Source organism: Suncus etruscus, chromosome 3, assembly GCF_024139225.1.
Source record: "Suncus etruscus isolate mSunEtr1 chromosome 3, mSunEtr1.pri.cur, whole genome shotgun sequence".
NCBI classification, from domain to species: Eukaryota; Metazoa; Chordata; class Mammalia; order Eulipotyphla; family Soricidae; genus Suncus; species Suncus etruscus.
The window spans coordinates 10,779,243-10,793,505 of NC_064850.1; positions in this window are offsets into that span (position 1 = coordinate 10,779,243).

Here is a 14,263-nt window from a genome sequence, read left to right on the forward strand (position 1 = left end):
GGCCTTCATAATCATGAGAGAAAATTCTTTTCTTTTTTTGTTTTTGTTTTTGTTTTTGAGACACACCCAGTGATGCTCAGAGATTATTCCTGGCCATGTGCTCAGAAGTTGCTCCTGGCTTGAGGGAACCATATAGGAGGACGCTGGGGGAGGATAAAACTGCGGTTCATCCTAGGTCAGCTGCATGCAAGGCAAATGCCCTATCACTACACCACCATTCCGACCTGAGAGAAAATTCTTGTATGATTATATTTACATATATTTAGTTATAAAAATGATACAAGAACATATATATATTTATACTACACATGCATAAAAGTATTCATATTGTGAGTAATTGCAAAGCATTTTAATGGCTTTTTTACCTTAAATTTTGGTTATTTTTTATACACTATATTCATCTTTTTTCAGTTTCCCAAGGGCTTGTGATAATCTTGGGTTGTTATGTGAGCTGGAAGTTGAAAAACTGGGGTTGTGTTGTAATACCACAAAAAACTTGCTTGCCTTAATGATTAACAACGAGTAACAGGAATAAAATATAATTGTAATTTCTGAAAATAAATCGATGTCATTACAGTAAAAATAGATAAGTAAATAGATAAATGGATTATAGACAGATCTTTGCATATAATATCTTGGTTTAAATATTAATAAAGTGATAGAATCCTTAAAGAATATGCAGAATAATCAGTATCAGGGTTGAAAATGAGTAAGTATACCATTATATATGCTGTAAATGTTGAAATACTAAGATATAAAAGTAAAACTATGTCAATATATTTACAATTTTACAAATCACAATATTATGGTATAGACAGAACAAATTCTCTCTGACTCCTACCTTATATGTAAGGATCAAAGTTAAAGAATTTAAATTACTCAATTATAAAATATTCAAACATTGCAGGTTTGTGTCATCTGATAAACCACTCAACAAATTGCTTAAACCTCTCTCATGATGACTGATATCCCCATCCACAAATATAACCTTTTTAGTAACTATTAAACTTTACCAAATATGCGGGTTAAGATCATTTACCTGGGGTTGTATTGACTAAATACCATATTTAATAACGCCTTAAACTGTGCACAAACAGCTTTTGCCCAAAGTAGCAGAATGGATGGTTTCTCTCTAAAGCACTCTAGGTGAACCAGTTTGCTATTATTTCATGCCTGACTCATAGACTCTTTTTGTCTTATCAAGTATGAATCAGATAAACTAAAGAAATAATGGAACTTATTTTATGCACAGCTCCAAGTCAATAGGTTCCAAGTTCGGTTCTTTGTTTTTTTTTTAATTATTGATATTTTAATTTTTTATATCATTTAAGTCTTTCACAATTTTATTTAAGGTACATAGTGACAGTCATTTAGAACCATTCTCACCACTATTGTTGACCTCCCTCTGCCACAGTTCCCAGCATGCATCCTATACCTCCACCTTTAGCTCCCTGGACTGCTAGTATGACGGATCCCTTTTGTGTATAGCTTGTTGTAGTTTGGGTCTCTGGATTCTATTGTTGTTGACCTTAGGTTGGGCATTTAGGTATGACCATTTTTTATTTCCACTCAATGCTCCTGAGCCCACTTGGCCCCAGGTCCCATCCACTTTGGGTTCTTTGTTTTATATTTCAAGGTTAAGAAGACCTGGAGTGCTTCCTCTGTACTGCCATTATCAATACCTAGCCATGCTATCAGTATGTCCAGCAGGCAAATTATCCATAGATTTATCCATTGTTAAGTATTTCCATGGGCAAAAAAAAAAAACACCAATCTTCAATGTTTTCTAGTAAAATAAGGCAAACAGAATGAGGTTTGTGTTATATATATGACTGCTACTTTTAAAAATCCCGATAACTAGAGTTTTTGAAATATTGGTAAATAGAAGTGACAATGTTTCTGCCCTTTATTTTTCTTTCATCCAAACTCTAAAGAAAGCTACTCAAAATAGCACAGACTTGCTGTGAAGTAGCACATGTCCCTAGGATGAGAAATCAGAATCCCCTCTGCCTTCTGGTTCTGATGAGACATCCAGAATTGCAGGGGGTTCTGTGCGGGTGAATGATAAAAATTGTACTTGAGGAGGAACAGTCGTGCCCAGGTTTAAAACCAAAGCCACAGGTTTTCTTCCTGAAGAGCTGCTAAGTATTAGGAAGAAGTAGGAACCCCTCTATCCTTCTTTGCTCTTGACAGGTCTTACCTAAGTGATTTTCCAAAAGAACAGAGCACAGGTTTCATATAAGTCTTTCAGGTTGAGAAAGCAGAGAGTTCATTATCAGATTAGAGATTGAAAGCCATCAGGGTGATTGCTGCTGGCCAGGCCTCCCACAGCCCTGAATCACTCCTCCTGAGGCTGTCCACCCACAGGACTTCCCAAGTCTGGTTATCTATCAAAAGTCACTAGCATATTTGTGAGGATCAAGTCCTCAGATTCTTTTGAAGCATTAGGCTGTCAAATTTATCAGATAAATTCACTGATTATTCTACACTTTTTCCCATCATCTTTTTTTTTTTCCTGTTCTTAGGAACTCTCATAGATTCTTTCTTCATTTGATAGTCTCTTCAATTGTACCTGCTTTTCTAACTAACTTCTAAATGTAGGAGCATATCAATAAATTCCTGGTTTGTATTATTTTCTCTAACTGGAACAGAAAGGAGACTGCAAATCAATTCAGTGAGTATCCATTTTGAAATGTTAGAAAATGAACAGAAAGTCAGTACAAAGAAATGAGAAATATAGGAATAATAAAGAAAAGAGCATGCTAATGTAAAAGAGATGAGATTATCAAAGCAATCTAGCTGATTTGTTAGGGAAAAGATTACTAAAGAAATAGAATTCTTAAAGAATAGGCAGAATAATAATAAGTATCAGTGATGAAAAAGAGTAAGTATATCACTATATATACTGTAAACGTTGAAATACTAAGATATGAAAGTAAAACTATGTCAATGTATTTGTAATTTTACTTGAATTGGACTAAGCCAGAAAACATATAAAAGTTAGCAAAAGTAAAATTAATTTTAAATTTAACTCATTGTTTAAAATCCTGCCTGCCAAGAAAATTATCACCCAAGATGGCATATTATGAACCCTAAAAAAATAATTTAGAAACAACAAAAGCCACAAATTATATATAATATATATATCATATATATACATATATATAGGTTGCCCAATTCATTTGCACATAGATAATATTTGCATTTTTTCAGGGTATTTTGTTTGGTTGGTTTTGGGTCATAACCTGTGTCAATTAGGGGTTATTCCTGGCTCTGTCATCAGAAATCTCTCCTGGCATGCTCGGGGAGACTATATGGGATGTCTGGGATAGAATCTGAGTTGACCATGTGCAAGGCAAATGCCCTACCCGCTGTGCTATCATTTCGGCCCCGCATTTCTGCACTTTTAGCTTTAAACTCTCATTTTATTTTATCAAATTTTTTGAGGTTTTATTTGGAGATATTGAAGAGGAGGAGGCAAGAGGATAAGATAACTAAAGAATACTATGCTCAAGAGAAAGCACAGGTTTCTCCAAAGATGGAGAACACAGTACACAACCCAGCATGAAAGCATGAAAATACATATCTCAAGGGGAGATGCAAATGACATGTACTAAGGTATACCGTGTACCCAGGTGTGTATGCCTTTTTCTTTCTTTTTTTTTCCTTAGTGAGTCTAGTTAAGAAATTATTAATATTGCTGCTAAGGGAAAAAAAGGTTCTAGTTCCATTAATATTTTGTACATTAAGGTTTTTATTTTTACTTTATTTCTTCCCTTCCAATTTTTGGTTCTATTTGTTTTAAGTTCTCCTGTTCTTCATATGAAAGGTTAGTCTTTTTTATTTGAGGCTTTTCCATTTACTGCTTTGAGTTTTATTTATTACAGTGAACTTCCCTCTTGATTTATCTTTTGCTCCATCCCATAAGAGCTGACCACCTTTTCTTCTCACTTTTTAATTTTCCAAGTAATTTTTTATTCCTCCTTTCATTCTTCATTGGCTCAAGAGTCATTTGGAAATATGTTATTTAGTCTATGTATGTTTGAGGTTAAATTTAAACCCCTTTTGTTACTGATTTTCAGCTGCATACCACTGTGATTTGAAAATATGCTTGATATGATCTCCATATATTCAGTGACTTTTGCACAACATATGATCTATTTGACAATACTTCATATGCACTTGAGTAGTGTTTTCATTTCTTTGACAGGGATTTATATATACATTTATATTATGTTCATTCATAAATTAGTTCATTTAAGGCTGTTATTTCCTTGTGAGCTTTTTGTCTAGATGATATGCTCATTGTGAAAAATGCTAAGTTGAGATCCCTATTTTCAGTTGCTCTTGGTGTATCTTTTAAGATCTGTTAATGAGTGTTCTATATATGTGGATATACCTGTAGTGGTGTAATATTGGTCATAATTATAATCTTCTTGATGGATTGACCCCATGATAGTATATAATAGACATCTTTGTTTCTGTACATTTGGTTAACAGTCTATTTTATCAAATTGGTTGTTTGAAATGTTTCCTTTTTTCTCTAGATTTCGGTTGGGAATATTTGCCTTTTATTTTGACCCTATGTTAGTCTTTATATCTGGTATGAGTTATTATGCATAAAAGATGTAGATTCTGGGATTTTATTCATCCAAACTATATTTTCAATAATGCATGCAGACTCACATTTAGGATGATAATTGACATAGAGAAGTTAATTACTGCTATCTCTTTTGGGTATTTTTACATTTCTATTGTTCTTTTTTTTCTTTTCATTTGTTTCTATCTACCTTTTCATTGGTTGGTTTTCTTTAGTGATATGTTCAATTTATTGATATTTTTCTTGTGTCTCTTCTTTAGATTATTGTTTTCTGGTTGACAATGAACACTTCATATCTAAGAAATTCATTATTATCATGATTCAACTACACATAGTCTGTCCTTTCCTTACTTTCACCGTATGTTTTGTAATGTTTCATATTACTGTTTATGTTACTTGTTCTTTATTAATATTAATTTATCACTTTAATCAAGATTTTATGTTCTATTTGTCTTCTCATTTAGAACTTCCTTCAACACTTTTTACACAGTAGGTCTGATGATAGTAAAACTTCATTAGTTTCTCTTTTCTGGATTTTTACATCATGTTGATTTTTACATTATATATGAACAATAACTTTGCATTATTATACATTTTTGCTAGAAGTTTTTAATATTTTAGTAACGTGAATGTCATTCTTATTTTCTCTAGTTCATAGTGTTGCTGAGAAGTCTGAAGAAAGTCTAATAGTTTCTAAAAACAAACAAGCTAGTATTTCCCACTCATCCCCAATATCCTTCAAAATTTATCTCATTGACATTTTCCTTTGTTTTGGGGCTCCATATGCCAATGGTTAGGGTTTACTCTTGTTTAGTAAACTGTGTGTGGTGCCAGGGATCAAACTTCAGTCAGCGCCAAGAAAGGCAAGGCACTCAAGTTGTATCATCTCCCCTGCCCAAATCAATGACTTTTTTTTTGATGATTTAGCAATTATGTGTCATTTATAAGGTCATTTTTATGTTTAGACATTTGGATGTTGACTTCAGTTTTTAGTTGGCAAAGATAATCCTTTCCCTCGGTTTCCTTAGGTTTGGGAAGTTCTCAGCTATGATCTCTTTGATGAGATTGAGTGCATTCAGGGTAGAGACAATAGTGTCTTTGAACATAGTCTTATCATCATCATCTCTCCCTTCACCTTCTGGAATGACAATGTAGTTTATATGGTTTTCATGTGGAATTTATTTTTCTATCTCTTTTTCATTAAAATTATTTACATCACTTTATCTTCAATATTTATATTCTTTACGACATAATGTTTAGTAGGCTTGTTTTCTTTTTGTTGTCTTATAGCCTTTTATTTTTAACATTTGGACATGCTTTTCTGTGTTTAAATAAGAACCTTTAAGTTTTTATTATAAGAGTTCATAAATTGTCTTGTATCTGTTATATTCTCCAATTCTGCGTCTTTATGTTTGCTCTAAAAATTTATTATTTTATTTTAGTAATTCCATCTTATTTTTACAATGGTTGCCTGCAGAAATGTTCTCCTAGCTAGCTCTTTTTGTTTTTCTGAGGCATTAGTGCTAGAATTCTTCTTTATTTATATGGTCCTGGTGCGAAAAAAAACTTAATGAGATCAAAAATTGGGATTGAACACAACAGTTGCAAATGGGGAAGAAAGGAGGGCCACAGTCCAAAGGCAAAATTTTATGCTACCCCTCTTCTTCCTTCACCATCTCTGAACCTTATTTGCACAAAAAAAGACCAGCATTAGGTTCTCTGCCACTGTGATGTGGTAAAATACCTCATGTATTCACATCTGTAAATAGGGATGTGACAAAGAGAGACACTTAGCTGGTCCTGCTGAAACTAACCTGAAGCACCAGTATTCGTTTTTTGCCCCAGAATTTAGTTTTAGCAAGAAGCAGTCTTCCACCCCTGCTAAAAGGTTCACTGAGACAAGAGAATATAATACTCATCATTTCTGCCAGTGTCCTGGCAAGGTAGTCTGGCAACAGCAATGAGGAGAAAGACTGTTGGTGCCACATATCACCCCGTGAATCACTTCCCTCATCTCTACTCCTTCAATTTCATGCACCACAGTCACCAATCTTCAGATACATAAATGCATGGGTCGATCAAGCAAACCATACTGTGAGCTGGTAAGATTTTGTTGTGATTGACAGTTGGTTTCTGGTTGTGCTTTAGAAGGTAATGCTATTTGCTAGGAATCCATCCTGCACTAGCACTGAGAGTATTCTATATTTTAAGAACTTTTGTCTTCTTCATTCCACCTTAATTTCCATAAAAGCAAGAACCTATTAATTTTCCCTTTGTTTCCTCTCTCTCCTGGTATCTAAAGCAATATAAGCAATTTAGTCAATATTAAATTAAAAAGATAAGTTACTAATTTATATATTCCAAATAAACCCATCTTTTTTCCAGCAGATTCCTTCTAACATGCATGAAGACACTATTTTGTGTCACCATTGTTAATAATTACAACCATAGCTGTTTCAGGCATATAACTTTGAGTTTTTAGACAAGCCTTGAAACAAAAGAGCACTGTTTTGGCCCTTAAAATTAATTCTAATTCCTAAAATCCCTTATTTGTTAACATGAATTTTCTGTGTGTGGCAATTTTATGGTCTTCTTGCAAACAGTCATAAATGTGCGAGCCTGTAGACAAAGGTACCCTGGTCATGTCTTTTGAAGAAAATAGTCTGTAAAGCTTGAGCTAGCCCAAAAGCATGGAGGTCTTTGAAATAAAGGAGCCATTTCTGCAACTGAAAAGTCACTGAGCTTCAGAATTTCAGATTAAATGTAAAGAGGTTTCCTGAAAAGAAAGGTGGCTGGATCCCTGGAAGGAAAGGCTCTAGCTCTGGAATGAGAGAGGTAAGGAATATCAAAAGAAGACTGATCTGCCTTGACTCTTTCCATTGGCAATCCCACTAGCAATGAAGGATTAGGGAAGCTCAAAAGAGTATCTATAAACTGTCTTGGACAAAGGAGTAGCGCACACATGTTGACCCAATGGCATGTGATTTCGAGTACATGTGCTGCCTGCCAGTACCCATGTCCATGGCGCTCTTTCCTCTTAACATGCATATTTGGGGGCTCACTCCACTGTGGAGAAGCCCAAGCTCTCTCTTGAGCCTGTATCATGACTTACCTCTTCTTACCTCCCTTTATTTGGTGGTCTACATTTTTTTATTTCATCACCATGAAATTACAAAGTTATTCATGATTAAGCTCAGGCATTGTTTCAACACCAATCCCTTCACCAGGATTCATTTATCTTTATCAATTCTCATTTGTCTTCCACACACCAGTCTGTCTCTATGAGGGGCATTTATATATATGTATATATTATACATATAATTTATATATAAACAACTCTATATAATATATATGCACTATGGTTGACAGAACTGTTGCTATAATGTTACATACATAACACTTTATCACCTTTTAGCACCACCTTCTCCTCCCAGTTAAATGCTTCCCTCCATCATAGTCATCCCCCCTCCCCATCTTGTACCCCAATCCCTTCAGGTGACATCTTTACTACTGAATACCTACTCTCCTGCAGTCTCCATTGTCTATGGACATTCATTACTCCACCATTATGTTTCTTTATATCCCACATATAAGAGCAATTATCTCTCTCTTTATAAATAACCTGATACAGCATGTTAATCTTCAAGGTTCCTTCATATTGACAACAAATTACATGGTTTTCTTATGGACAAGACATATTCCCTTATATATATGTACCAATAGTTTCTTTATTCAGTCATCTATTCTTAGATATGTAGTTTATTTCCAGAAACCACCCTTTATTTCCCAATAAATTTGTAATATTTTGCCCACTGTTTGTCTCCTTCTAGAATTATTTTTGGACTTGACAAGCGTGGATAGGATTAGAAATGACTTTTCTTTCCTACAAAGAGCAACTTCTGACTCTAGCCTGAGTCCACAGCTCCCCAAGAAATCAGGTGGCAGGGATCATTTCCCACTCCATATAGAGCAAGTAGCTTTCAGGAACAACTTGACAGCTGCCTCATGAGTATGGTGGAACATATGTTTATGTGCTGTATAGGAACTCATCATATATTTTCACCAATCCTAAATTTCCCAAGCAATTCCCCCAGTGAGGGAGAGGGAGAATAGAAAATCAGTAGATTTCTTTCTTCAGGCTGCTTCCTTTCTCTATACCCTCTTCCTTTATTTAAGTCATCCAAGGAATTTCCACTGGCAACACAACTAAAGATAACTTTTCAAGAATTTAAACCATTTTTTAATCAGCCAGAAAAAAATGGTTTTCTATCTAAAAATTTATATTAATATCCAAAGTAAAGTCTAAAACCCTCATGTCTGTGTTAAGTAAATCATGTTCAAAAATAAAAACGATAGTGCAGTGGTAGGGTGTTTGCCTTGCATGCGGCTGACCCAGGACAGACCTGGGATCAATACCCGGCATCCCATGTGGTCCCCCAAAGCCAGGAACGATTTCTGAGCACAAGCCAAGAGTAACCCCTGAGCGTCACCGGGTGTGGCCAAGAACCAAAAACAAACAAACAAACAAACAAAATAGAACATGAAGTCAGTGATATTTATTTACAAATACCCTAGAACCGCCCTCTAAGAAATGCTAAGCGATGATAAAGCTTCGAAGGCATCAGCATAACCAATATAATCATGTTGTTAAAAATATCAAATGTAAACCCCAGCAAAACAATCTTTATTAAACTTGCAGCTAGTCTAACCCCAGAGTAATACAAAATCAATTTGTTTACACCTGTGTACCTAAAGTTTTCTAGCTGTGAAAGGCGATTGTTAATGAAATGTGAAAATACAGTTCTATGGAGACCCTGTTTTAACTATGCTATATTGTGGGGTCAGCTTCCTCATAATCCAAAACAGAGAAAATAATGTTTTTATATTTCTTCATAGGTTAAAAGACACAGCCAGTTTTGTAACATAACTGGAACTAGATCAAATTTATAGATCTTTATAGTATTAAAGAAAAAATAAAAAGTATAAGTTGTGGGGCCGGAGCAATTGCACAGCTGTAGGGCATTTGGCTTGCATGCGGCAGACCCAGGATGGATCCAGGTTTGGTTTCCAGCATCTCATATGGTCCCCTGAACTTGTCAGGAGCAATTTCTGAGCTCAGAACCAGGAGCAACCCTTGAGCACTACCAGGTATGGCCCAAAAACCAAAATACAAAATTATAAATTGATAAAGAAAGGTGCCTAAATCAGTCTTGTTAGGGAAGGAGAAATATTGTCTCATTTTTTAAATAAAGAAAACAAGATAGGTTCAAATAAATATAAAGCAGTGTATCCAATATAAAATATATAAATATAAAGTGTAGCCAATACAGTGTAAAATATACACTGTATACAATGTATGTATATACAATATATATATGTGAGTATATGTATATGAATATGTACAATGTACATACATAAAATGTGTATATAAATATATACAATATAAAATATAAAACTGTACTAACAGTGGGGGTGGATTTTTGTTTGTTTTGCTTTGTTTTTTGTTGGTTGGTTGTTTGGTTGGTTGTTTGATTGGGTTGTGTGTGTGTGTGTGTGTGTGTGTGTGTGTTGGTTGTTGGACTACAACTGGCCATGCTCAGGGCTTACTCCTGGCTCAGTGCTCAGAGATCATTTCTGACATGCCCTACCTGCTGTGTTATCACTCCAGCCTTAGCAGTGTTGGATTTGGGGTTTGTTTGTTTGTTTTAAAAAAAGACTTCTTAAACTCATGGGATTGAGTTCAAAACCCAGTTCCTTTCACATACAAGTTATGTGAGCCTTGACAAGTTATCAAATCTCACTCATCGTTAATTATCCAAAGAAAGAGGATGGCAAAAGTTTCACACAAGTTTCCTGTGAGAAATAAGTTGTAGATAAATTAAAAATTGTCTACAGAAAATACCATGGGAGAGGAGTTCAATAAATAGCATTTATTTCTATTCCTCCTTTGTTCAAAATGAATAAAGATGGTGGCCAGGGAAGTAACTCTAAAATTTGAACATATGCTAAAAGTGTGTGAGTTCTCAACTTTGACCCCCAACAATGCATGTCCACTCTTCAACCACCTCAGAGGTGCCTCTAATAGCTCCTAATATCTTAAAGCCAGGCTGACCCAACCACTGAATTCTAAAAGCCAGTGGGAGTGGCTCCAAGTCCCTTGCTTAAGCAGAGTTTAGGAGTCCCGCCAGCCAACAGAATAAGTGAAGAAAAGGAAGATGAAAGATGTTGAGTTACTGATCCTACCCTAATCAATTATTGTACCCCACCCTAGGGTGTGACCTGGTGATAGTATATTGGATTATTCCTTGCTTGGTATTCTGCTCCCACCCTAGTGTTGTACCTGATTCTTGTCAATAAAAGCAAGGGTTGGAGGAAGGCTGAGGCTCATTCTTTGGTCTTCTTCCACTGAGCTGCACTCTATCTTAGGAGCAGAAAGCTTTTATGGTTTGAATTCCTTGCTTGAGCACTGGATTTCCTGAACCCATTCTTGTACCTTTTCACTGTGTGAATTATTTCCTGCGGACCTCTACAACTAGAACTGTTCCCCATGTCCTAATCGAACAGGGGAATGGGAACTACCTTTCCTGTCTGGGAGCTCGGTGGGATCAAACCTTAACCAATCTCCTAGAGAATGTGACACTTCAAAACAAACAAGAGATATTTTTAAAATTTATTATATTTATAATCATGTTGTCATTTATGTCTCATACAATTACTTCACCTTCCCACTACCAAAATGCCCAAGGCTCATCCCCTTCCTCTAATACCCACCCCTACATCATTCTCATCCACCTACCATCCTCTCCTAATCTGGAGCTCTCATTTTTTATTCTACTCTGAGGGGTTTGTGTAAAACATATTTTAATACTAACATTTCTCTTGGGGAAGTTTAATACTGCTAGGAATAAAACCTATCAAAAAAGGAATATGAGATAGAACATAGCTTGTTCCCAGAACACTGTTATCTCCCCCTTCCCAAATTAATATATTTAATCATCTGAGTGACACAAATTCTATATTTTAATGAGAACACCATTTGGAAGAGAGAGGAAGCAAATAAATAAAATATGGGATAAAAGTGAAAAATTAAAGGAAATACATAGTAAAAAAAAGAGAGAAAATAAAATAAAAAGAAATTAACCAATTTCACCTAAATTTAAGTTGGCATAGAGAGAGAGGGATATAAAGTTGTCTCTTCCTTTCTGTTCTATTCCCTATAAAGGCAAAAACCAGAGCTGCTTTGTTCACATCTTTATGCCAAGTATCTAGCATGGTGCCTGCAACATCTTGGTATTTAATAAATAATTGTAGATTGTGCAAATGAATAAACGAATGAGTGCTACATATGTCTCTGAAGTCATAAATATGCACCCTGCAACTAATATATTTTTAATACAAAGGATTGATTTTTATGCACTGACTCTGGGTACATGGAACTGAAATTTCAGATATGAGTGTCCATAGGTTTGTACCTAGTGATTGTCACTTAGCCATATCTCAGTTTTGCAAATGGTCTTTACAAATGAATTATCTGAGGATCCCATGAAGTGACTTCAATTTCAGCTCTCACTCTGCCATGTTCTCAGTTGCTTTTTAGTACAATTTCACATGATAGATATTAAAATGCAGGAAGAACTGCTTAGAGACTCTGAGTTGTATACAAAAAAAAATCAAAGATAGAGCTGAGCAGTTAGAAATCAGTCAATATGATGTCTGCTCTCATTATTGAGAAATGCTTAATCTCATTCAGTTTCAGGAGAGAGCAGCAGACATGAAATGAAATTCAATACAGGAAAAATATATAGCTTCAAGTTAGCAAGACATAATGTTGCAATTACCAATTTTAACATTAGTTTGCTTGTCAATAATTATAACTACTTAATCAAAATGTTATAAGTATATTTTGGTGCAGTGCATATAAACAGATATATGTATCTGTTTATGTATATATATATATATATATATATATATATATATATATATATATATATATTGGTTTGGGGGCCACACCCAGCAGAATTCAGGGGTTATTCCTGGCTCTGTGTTCAGAAATCACTCCTGGCAGGCTCAGGGGACCATATGGTATACTGAGGATCAAACCCATGCAAGACAAATGCCCTACACGCTGTGCTATCACTCTGGCCCCATATAAACATTTTTAATATGAACAGGTCAAATGCTACATCAAATATTAAGGCCACAGCAAATTCGCTTAGTTGATAGGAATTACCTACTGGCTTATATTTTGGATCATTTTCCAGAACTATTCATGTAGATTCACTGCTATCAAAACAGTGCTGTGAGAATTAAACTTAATTGTGTATGTAAAGGTGTTTTACAAACATTTGAATCTGTGAATGTTAACATTATTGTTTCTTTCTCAGCCAGCTTTTATGTATGTAATATGTAATGAAATCACCTTCCATCCTTACCTAACTTTCTATTAAAGGTAGGATTTTTTTTTCTTTTCTTTCCCTCTTAAAATAATGAGATTGCGAAAAGTAATGTCATCCCACCAGAAGCCATAATATTTCAGAAATGAAGTGATTTATAGGTGGGAGTTCCATGGCATAAAGTTTATACCTCGTTTGAACATCATTCAGGAGATAAAGTATATGTTACTTTTGTTATTAAACCCCAAAGACCCATTGATCAAAAATATAAAGATCATCTTGTTTTGCTAATTAACTTTAGTCTTCTCCATAGCTACCACTCAGACTTTAGAATGAACTTGCAATGAGAGTTCCCAATAATATATTGAAAAGGGCTATTGAAAGGTGATGCCAATTAATTGCTAAAGATAATTGTCATTTTGTAATCACATTATTATCTAATTTGCTAACACTGGATCATTAAAGTGCCAATTACACATCTCTATCTTAATGAATTAATAAAAAAGCAATCATGCATTTATTGCCTTTATCATTCCTCAGATAATTATATGACAGGTTGAAGGTATATTTCTCCTGTGACTAGGCAAACATAGCAACTACACTGAAGTCTCCAATAATTAGGAAATTAACATACCAGAACTGTTAGAGCTCCAACCAAATAATCCTGGCTATTTTATTCAAAATACGGTGAGGTCATTCCATAAAATTGAGTTAGAAGAACGTAAGAGCTTGCCTTTCTACAACAGTATTCTCTCTTCATTTCTAAGTAGGTGGCAGCTACAAAGAAAACTATTCAGATATTCAGAAACAAGTTTCCAGTTTGGGTTATAGTTCACAATTATTTACTTGAGTGGATTTATAGTCCAAGGGAGACTGCACTTCTAGTCTGCCAATGAACTATATTCATCTCGATTAAGTCTTTTTCCTTATCCAGGTGAGGTTTAAGCATTATCTTTACAGCACGTAGAAGAAGGAAGTCACAGACAGGGTAGGTTTTAGTATCGCGTATGAAATTCTGTGAATTCTCAGCTTATAAATTTCTTTAACAAAGATAAAAAATTATTCTGTGAGTTGACAGAAATAATTTAAATAGTCTATTTTAGATTATTCTTTTTGAATACAAATAACTGAATTATTTTATTGAAGTTAACTTTTTATAAAAAAAAAAAAAGGATGGCTATCTCATATCATTTTGTCCACTACTTTCCATATTTGCCTCCTTTAAGACTGAAATAGTTTGTGACATGTCCCCTGGAGCTACACATATGGT